Source organism: Leguminivora glycinivorella, chromosome 22 (assembly GCF_023078275.1).
Source record: "Leguminivora glycinivorella isolate SPB_JAAS2020 chromosome 22, LegGlyc_1.1, whole genome shotgun sequence".
In the NCBI taxonomy this organism is placed as follows: Eukaryota; Metazoa; Arthropoda; class Insecta; order Lepidoptera; family Tortricidae; genus Leguminivora; species Leguminivora glycinivorella.
The window spans coordinates 2,864,530-2,874,036 of NC_062992.1; the positions used below are offsets into that span (position 1 = coordinate 2,864,530).

General features: G+C 37.0%; 1 protein-coding gene across 1 annotated transcript in view; it reads right to left on the reverse strand.

Moving 5' to 3' along the window:
• The window catches only part of LOC125238071 (microtubule-actin cross-linking factor 1-like), a 340,128-nt gene extending 331,945 nt beyond the window's left edge, over positions 1–8,183 (reverse strand). The window contains exon 1 of the mRNA XM_048145360.1: positions 8,068–8,183. The gene's annotated coding sequence lies outside the window, so the exon portion shown is untranslated. The remainder of the gene's footprint in view (positions 1–8,067) is intronic.
• Positions 8,184–9,507: the final 1,324 nt, after the last annotated feature.

The window sequence follows — 9,507 nt, forward strand, 5'->3', positions numbered from 1 at the left end:
AAGAGTAGATTCATCCATCATCATTCATCCAAGTAAAAAATTCTCAATACTCTCATCCGAGGTTCGCTTCACTCAAAGTGTAGTTAGGCATGCACTTTTTGTCCTCGTTGTCAATAAGTCCAATGGGCCTGATGGTATTCCAGCTATTGTGCTGAAAACGTGCGCTGCGGAGCTTACCCCAGTTTTAATTCGCGTTTTTTGGCATTCATACTGCTCAGGTAAATGCTCGTCATCCTGAAAGACTGCTTGAGTCCATCCAGCATCAAAGAAGGGTGATCGCACAAACCCTACACACTGTCGGCCCATTGAGGCCCAGATGAGAGAACCTCTCTTCTCTCAAGGCAATGAAGTAAGTGGTTAATAACCAGCTCTTGGCGTACCTAAAGAACACCAGATTATAGTGACCGGCAATACGGCTTCCGCCATGGTCGTGGCGCTGGTGTTCTTTTGGTATACTTATAGTTGGGCCACCGCCATTGAGAACAAGGGAGAGGCACTGGCAGTTAGCCTAGATATCGCTACCTAAGGTTTTTGATAGAGTTTATCATAAGACGCATCTCCCCAAGCTACCCTCGTACGGGCTCCCAGAAAGGCTTTGCACGTGGGTCGCCAGCTTTATACCTGGGCGAAGCATTTCAGTTTTCATCGACGATCAATACTCAGAAATCCGGCCCAGGTGTACCCCAAGGATCTATGCTATCACCGACCATGTTCATCCTTCATATCAATGATAAGCTAGAAACTAGCAATATCTATTGCTATGCGGATGACAGCACAGATGATAGCCAGTACACAGGTCGTGCAAATGCCTATCGTGAGCAGGTTTTGGAAAGCAGAATGCAACTTGTGTCATAAATCGATGCCTCTCTTGAGCAGGTATCCGAGTGGAGTAAACATAATCTCGTCTAGTTGAACCCCAGTAAGAAGTTTTGCACATTTTCCGCATATAAAACCCCATTTGACATAACATAGCGCCTAAATTCCAGGACATTCCCCTTACCGTCTCCAAGAGTACCGGGATATTCGGTGTCAACATTACGAAGGAGGTCTAGTTTCGGGGTCACAAAGTACAAAAAGGGCACACAAAGTTTAGACAATACTTTTATGTTCATTTTCTACGAAAAATTTGTATGTTTCTTAACATTTATATAGCAAATTATTTCACACTTTTAATTCTTGATTAGCTGGCAGTGTTCGCCACACCGAACATAATTTTCCTGAAAAACTGAAAGATTATGATTTTTTTCATTATTTTTTTGGGGCTCCTTATGACCCATAAAAATAGTATTCAACAAAAAAAAATTAAGGGTTAAGATATGATCGATAAATCAATCATAAATACATAGATCGGAATCAGACATTGAGGAAGAATTATAAAAATATGTGTTCACAAGGTCGATGGATTATTTATGAATATTAATATGTTATTATTATTTTAAAAACACATTTCTCATCGGATTCTGAACTGGTTGGGTCGCACGCATAAAATATTAATGCTTAACGTAATATTAGCTAATGATTATACGAAAAACAAGATTAACGTTATTCATAAACGCTCCATAAACCTAAATCAGCTAATAGCACAGAATATATAATAGTACAAGTACAGAAGGCCCACTGCTTTGATGTTCACGAAATGCCGCCTTTTTAAATGCCTACAAAATTCTAACAAAGAAACGAGCCGCACGTGCACAGCGTCGAATGATAGGGTTGCCTATGGATTAAAACGAATTAATTCTCAGATAAAATGTTATACTATACATTCAAGTCTTGGGTACTTTCTAGGTATATATACAGTATTTATATATTTTTGTTAAAGCCTTCAGCATCACAAGCCTTATTGAACTTTTCCGTGGGACTTTATCAATAAGATCTGTGTAAGATTGTCCTATTTTATTCATGATGTCTATTTAACTATGCATTATTAGCCATTCCACACGTGGACATCGCATATGAACCTTAAAAAAACTCGCGACGTAAAGTAACAGTAGAAAGTGCGAACGTGCGTTCCGTGAGAACGCGCGCCACCCCTGATTAGGCCGCGAACTCGCGGCCGCCAGCATGTACTTGTAGCGCGGCGATACAATCGCGGAGTGAGCCGCCCCTGCTAATAGTAATAATTGTTTGTCATTATCAGCTGTCATGTTGACTTATGCATTTGTCAGAAAGGGACAAAACACTATTTAATAACTATCAGTTCAGCAACCTCTTTATGAATAAAGGGGTTTAACTCTTTACCAATAACAATTATACTTCTTTAACGTTTCAATTGCCTCAAGAAAGACACATGTAACACTTTCAGAGTTTTCATTGTCCCTAAGCAACGGTGCCTTACCGTGCTTACGATCAGACGGGCCGTATACTTGTTCACCACCGTCGTGGTATAAGAAATACAGATGTAGTGCAAAAAGGGTTTCCTTCGTATATTTCCGGAAACGTTCGTATTTGTCATTCTAGTTCAGTCAATGTCAGTACACTCAGTACGTCTTGTACTGAGACTGTCTGAAATAGCATGACACGTTCGTCCATTTCCGTAACAATACGAACTTACGAAGGCAAATCTTTTTGCACTACATCTAGACTTACTTTCCTTCAATATTGAACATTCACGAGCATGATTTGAGCCATTAATTTTGTATCAAACAACGTAAACTTCGCCTACGAATATTTCCTTGAATTTTGGCACATTATCAAGAGTGACGTAGATCGTTAAGAGCGATCAATAGTTGAATGAGCTATAGATGACACACTTTGGAATGTAGCCCACAGCATATATTCATTCACAATAGGTATTTATTTGTGCAAAAAAAACTTCATGTTATAGGAAATTGTTACGATTAACTAAGCCCCACGGAAGCTCAAGAATGCTTGTATTGTGGGTACCTAACAGGTGCAACGATATTTATAATATGCAAATACCTAACTACATAAAAAAAACATCCATGATTCAGGAACAAATATCAGTACTCGTCACATTCATCATATTCTATGCAATACGGGTAAGTCTTTCATTACTAAGAGAAAATGCATGTTGAAACCACTTTTTACAATAAAACCACAACTAGGTCCCACCAACGTTGACCTAACTTTTACAAGGCCAAGCACTAGCCTAAGCTTGTATTATCTAAGATAGACAGTATAATAATGACAGTTAAAATGATAGTAACGTCAGATAAAAAATTGCATCATTTTCGGACAATAGTGCATTCGAAATGCACTGGGTTTCTTTTTCCGTTGCGAAATCCGACTGAAGGTCGCTATTGAGGTCGAAATAAATGCCATATAAGGATAATTCAATGAAAATGTCTTACTTAACATTAATCTTGTTAGTCTATACCAGCTTGAAAAATGTGCATATGTGGAAATTAGAAATTAATCTATACTAATATTATAAATGGGTATGTGTGTGTCTGTTTGTTTGTCCGTCTTTCACGGCAAAACGGAGCGACGAATTGACGTGATTTTTTTGAAGTGGAAATAGTTGAAGGAAGGTTGTGTGACATAGGCTACTTTTTGTCTCTGTCTAACCCTGGAAGTTTCCGAAATTTTCAAATTTAATGCGAGCGAAGCAAATTAACAAATTAAAGCCGTAGACAGAGCACATCCACTTTTGGCAATGAAGGGGTTAGAAAGGGGGGGGGGGGGGTTGAAATTCTTAGCCCGTCACAACACTGGGACAACTGAAGATTTTTTTTTTGATAAATTATTTGTTGTAACTCTCAATTAGTCTTTTTGTCTTAATCTTGGGGAGTTCTAAATATAATTATATTTCCTTTATTTATTTTGCTTCTTAGGTTAAGCTTTTTATAATATGAATATAAAAGTAAAATACAAAAACACATACAAAACAATATAAAAAACATATAAACACATTATAAAAAACCTAACCTAGGGTGCCGCCAGCAGCGGGGCAGGGCCCAAGCTGCCGGTGGTTAGGGCTGCAGAGAGAGGAACCGTCGGACTATCCGCGCCGTGTCCAAGATCACCGCCTTCTGCATCTGGCCCTTGATCCAGCCACCTAGCGAGAGTCTCTTAAGATGTTGATCGAGACTCTTCGCTATGAGACCGTTCGCTGAAACGACTATCGGAACAATGATCGTTGAATCAACATCCCACATGGCGGTTATCTCGTGAGCCAAGTCTAGGTACTTACTGGACTTGTCCTTCTCGGCTATCACGAGATTCTCATCATGGGGGATGGTGATGTCAACGAGCATTAATATTTATACATTTCACATACATAATAATTATATTAATTATTATGTATGTGAAACTTCTTTATCAATTCTGATTATTGCTATTACGTAGTAGGATTATCGTTTTTGGTTGGTGCATTTAGTAGCTCTTATCTTATCAGGTACAAGTATATTGAGATTATCTCTCAATGTCTTTTCGGAACTTAGGTATCCAATCGTCTTCATTTTGTAAACACAACTGAATAGTCGAAATCATCATTTGATTTTTGAACTGAATTTTCTAGGATTCAGTGGAAGAAGCAAGAAGACCCTTGCCCAGCAGTGGGGCACCCAAAACAGGCTAGTGGAAAAAAACTAGATTTATGAGGACAAGAAGTTTATTTGGTTGACAAAATGTATCAATTACGGAATACTGGTTGCGATTCAAACAAAGTTTTAAAGTAGTACGTTGAATTGAAATAAATTTCTCATAACAAAAAAAATTACCAAGGCCACAAAATGTCCAGAGCTGGATTTGAACCAGTGAACCGTTTACCTAGTAGTTTACCTGACTACTTGAAGTAGTACATTGTTTTAAATCATCATCATTCGCCTGCCTTTTTCCCAGTCATTTTGGGGTCGGCGCAGCATGTCTTCCTCAGTCCTCTTCCATTCCATACCTCCCTAGTCTCTCTACGTTGTTCAAAATAATTATCTTTTTTCAGACTTCTTTGATAATTATTTAGTGGCTAGTTTCCTACTAGTCAAATCAGCTTCTTTTTAAGAACTGTCAAAACGATTTGCTAGTATGGAATTACTATGAAATACTGAGGAGTGACGTCACGGTCAATTCATTTACTTTTTATCTTTCTCTTTGACTTATTAAGGGCCAGTTTTTCAATCGCCAGATAAATATATCTACCAGATAAAGTTATCACTATCCCTTTCATCACACGTATAAATGACAATGACAGCTAACATTTATCTGACAGATATTATTTATCTGGCGATTGAAAAACCAGCCCTAAATAGAATTTTGTTGAAATATAACTACTGTCCATATATTTCTTCAAATTTTGTGGAGCTTTATTTCGTGCAGTGCATAAAATATTTCATTTTAAGTATAGGCACAGAATATATAATAGTACAAGTACAGAAGGCCCACTGCTTTGATGTTCACGAAATGCCGCCTTTTTAAATGCCTACAAAATTCTAACAAAGAAAGGAGCCGCACGTGCGCAGCGTCGGACGATAGGGTTGCCTATGGATTAAAACGAATTAATACGAGATAAAATGTTATACTACTATAGTCAAGTTTTGGGTACTCTCTAGGTATATATACAGTATTTATGTATTTTTGTAAGTCCCAACATCACAAGCCTTATTGAACTTTTCCGTGGGTATGTCCCAATAGTGGATATGTGTATAATTGTCCTATTTTATTCATGATGTCTATTTATTTAAGCATTATTAGTCATTCCACATGTGGACATCGCATATGAACCTTAAAAAAAACTCGCGACGTAAAGTAACAATAAAAAGTACGAACGTGCGTTCCGTGAGAACGCGCGCCACCCCTGATTAGGCCGCGAACTCGCGGCCGCCAGCATGTACTTGTAGCGCGGCGATAGAATCGCGGAGTGAGCCGCCCCTGGTATAGGAAACTAGCCTATTCTAATAAGAAACAGGAAGCACAGACTGAGCTAAGAAACGGGTCAGATATCTTATACTTTTAAACGAGCAATTCTTGTATATTTATTTATTTATTTATATATATATTTATTTTACACTGACGATCTCGGAAACCGCTCTAACGATTTCGCAGAAATTTGTTATGTGGGGGTTTTTGGGGGTGAAAAATCGGTCTAACTTATCCTTAGGTCCCGGAAAACGCGAATTTTCGAGTTTTCATGCGTTTTTCTTCGCGCGCCATCTCGTGTGCAGTAGTTGTACTGTTAAGACAGAATTCTTTCGGTCGATGTAAGTACTATTTATTGCAAACACTAGATGGCGACACAGGTCAAGGCTAAAACGAATAGAAAATACACTATTTGAGTTTTTGTGGCGAAATGCGCGCCATCTCGTGTGGAGTAGTTGTGTTGTTAAGGCTGAGAATTCTTTCGCTCGATGTAGGTACTATTCATTTTTGAACTAGATGGCGACACATGTCAAGGATACAAAACAGAACCGAGCGAAGCTCGGTTGCCCAGATATTGACAACAAAAACACAATATTTACCACGAGCGCTGATGAAAACGTTTGCTCAAAGGTTTAGCGACACATCTAAAGTTTACAATAAACCCTAGGTTAAGGTAATAAAGTTCTTTATAATATACATGTAACCAATGACGTTATCAATGAGCCAAACGTAAAATGAAACGACTTTTTAAGTTCTCATACAGTTTTTGTAAGGAAATATAAGCGGGACACATTTTAACAAGACCCGAGAATTATTTTTAAGTGTTCAGTATCGAAATTCTGTATATCGTCAATCATTCTTCAATATACTAATTCATTTTGATATTTTTAAAGAATAGTTTCTTTAAAAGGACTTGGGAGTTCACAGGTTAAACGCTAGACGTTTAGGGGAATGCTTTGCTTTGATTTTTTTCTTTAATGTAGTATGGCTTACAATACCCCCAATTTCGGAATTCTAAGGACATTTTTTTTTTCATTTTCTATTTGTTTATGGTTTTTTTATACTACGTCGGTGGCAAACAAGCGTACGGCCCGCCTGATGGAAAGCGGTCACCGTAACCTATGGACGTCTGCAACTCGAAGAGTGTCACATGCGCGTTGCCACCCCATTAGAAACTTGTACATTCCCTTTTGCTGTGTTAAATACACAGTAAAAAGGAGTGCACAAGTTCCAAGGAGGGTTCGGAATGATGTTTGCAGTTCTTGTTATTAATTTGATACTTATATTATGATTAAAACGGAAGTTATTAATACATTTTACACGGAATATTAACAATTGTTTCCTCGTCGGTAGTAAATTTAATAATGATGTCATTGAAGACAGTGGCCTTGGATCCAGATTTAACTAATGAGTTATTAATTTTCTAATAGGATGTCGTTTATTATTAATCTTGCTAATAGGGCGTTTAATTAACACGCAAAAAATAATAATATTATTTATAAATAAAACTCCAATAACATTAACGAAAATACGAACAAATAAGATAAATGTACCAGTGATCGACAGGCTAATACTAATTAAATTACACCCTTCGAAATAAATGTCACTATTTACAATGACTAAAGATTGAAAGTGACATCTATTGGTACACTACAGAGCACTGTTACTTTTATTTTACATGACGTGGACAAAAACTTTAATATGACATTATTTATCTAGTACAAAAACACGTATTTTGATAGGAACGTAACGGCGTGCGTTGAAATCTTTTGGCTAACGAACTAACCCAATTCCGGAACGTTAACCGTAACCTATTTTCAGACTATTTTAAAAAGATACGATCATAGATAACAAGTTTCCCAAACTACGAAGTTTTATCAACAACCAATCACGCCTGTGTTTCCAAAATATTTTTAACAAATATGTAAAATGTCAAAAGCCGGTTGCAATAACAACATACCGTTTTTAAATAGGACATTTTTACCTGAGTACAGATTTTTTCATGGAAATTCCAATGCACTTGTGTAAGATATTTAAAATACTTACAGGAAATTTAAATAATAATTATTATTGCATTACATCATACAGACTCACGCCAGCGGTGTGTTAGAAAAAAAAACACCGGGCAAGCGCGAATACGTTTATAACCTTAAAAACACCGTTTGAAAATACCGAAATCACTGGGTCCAATTTTGAATTGATCGAACCTCCGAGAGAGCGTTAGCACACACAACACTGGTTGGTAACACGTACGGTTTTTAAACTTCGAATTTTGTAAATAACAAAATGGCGGACGATCGTGCCGCGACGCCGTGCACCGGCCAACTGAGTGTGGCGAGAACTGTCAAACTGGCTTGCGCTCAGCTGTGTGTGTGTTGTGTGTATTGTGAGTCGTGTCGGTGTGGTGAAGGCTTGAATGGATAAGGCAAGCAACCCACCGCGCATACTTACTAATACTCGATGACTCAACTTATTATTAAGAACTGCAATTTGCTCAATTTATTAAAAAGTAACGACGCGAATTTCTAGTCTTAAATCAAGGTCGTTTTGTCTCATCGTTCAGCGTATTGCGTTTTAAGATTCGTGTATGTCAACAAAGTTGTTTAGCTTATTTCCATCTCATAAGTGACGCAGTTAAATAAATAAAAACATGTATTTTCAACGTATTAACTTAACATACATTTAACAACATAATATTGAAAGTTTATATAACCCAATCCAAGCAGATTTCCGAAATTGGGACAATGTTCTAAATTCTAATATAGTTGCTGAAATTCCGGACGTCCCAAAAAAATCAGCGCATTTGGTCACCCTGAGGGAAAAATTTGCGAACGTTATGAAATCACATAAACACATAATATTACCTACTGTTTATTTATTGTCATAATATTAACATTGATAAAAATAAGCTATTCTAAACGCAAGAAATAAATATTATTTTTTCAACACAGATTATTATTATTTTTATCTGTGTCGGACCGTTTTGATTTTTTGATATTTTTATTTTTAAAGACGCTAAAGCCAATCAAAAATTTCCGAAAACGGCCTTTTTCATTATGGCACAAACAAGGTGTGATACTTGAGATTGATAACAAATAGCCAAAAAAACTAAACGGTCCGACACAGATTATTTCATTCTTATTCAGATTCTCAAATTTCGTTCCGATTGATTAAGTTTTGAAGGAGCAAACAGTCGACAGCGGAACCTCGATTTTAAAGATTTTTTCGCAATATCTTTTAACTGAGTTGTTCTTAATGGACAATTTTTTTTTCGATAAATCTAGTTAATAACATTGGTATATTTAACTAAAATTCCCAAATTGAAAGGGGCTCCTTTCCATTTTAGCATGTTCGCTCCTGTATCGTCTTAAAGTATTTAAAAATGTCAAAAACTCAGTACAGGCTCAGGATGTTAACCCTTAAATGCATAGAGATGTACCTTATATATGCATCATGTATTTTTGACTCTATTGACATGTCAAAATTCAAATTTGAACAAATCTCTGTCATGGTCATTCCATTTAAGGGTTAAGCCATAACTGCATTAGGGAGAGGCTGCTGTCACTGCAATGTCACAGTTTCGTTTTCTTTCAACCCCTTATTTGCCAAGAGTGGCACTGAAGGTTTAGTAGTTTCATGTGTTCTGCCTACCCTTTATGGGATACAGGCATGATTGTATGTATGTATGTATGT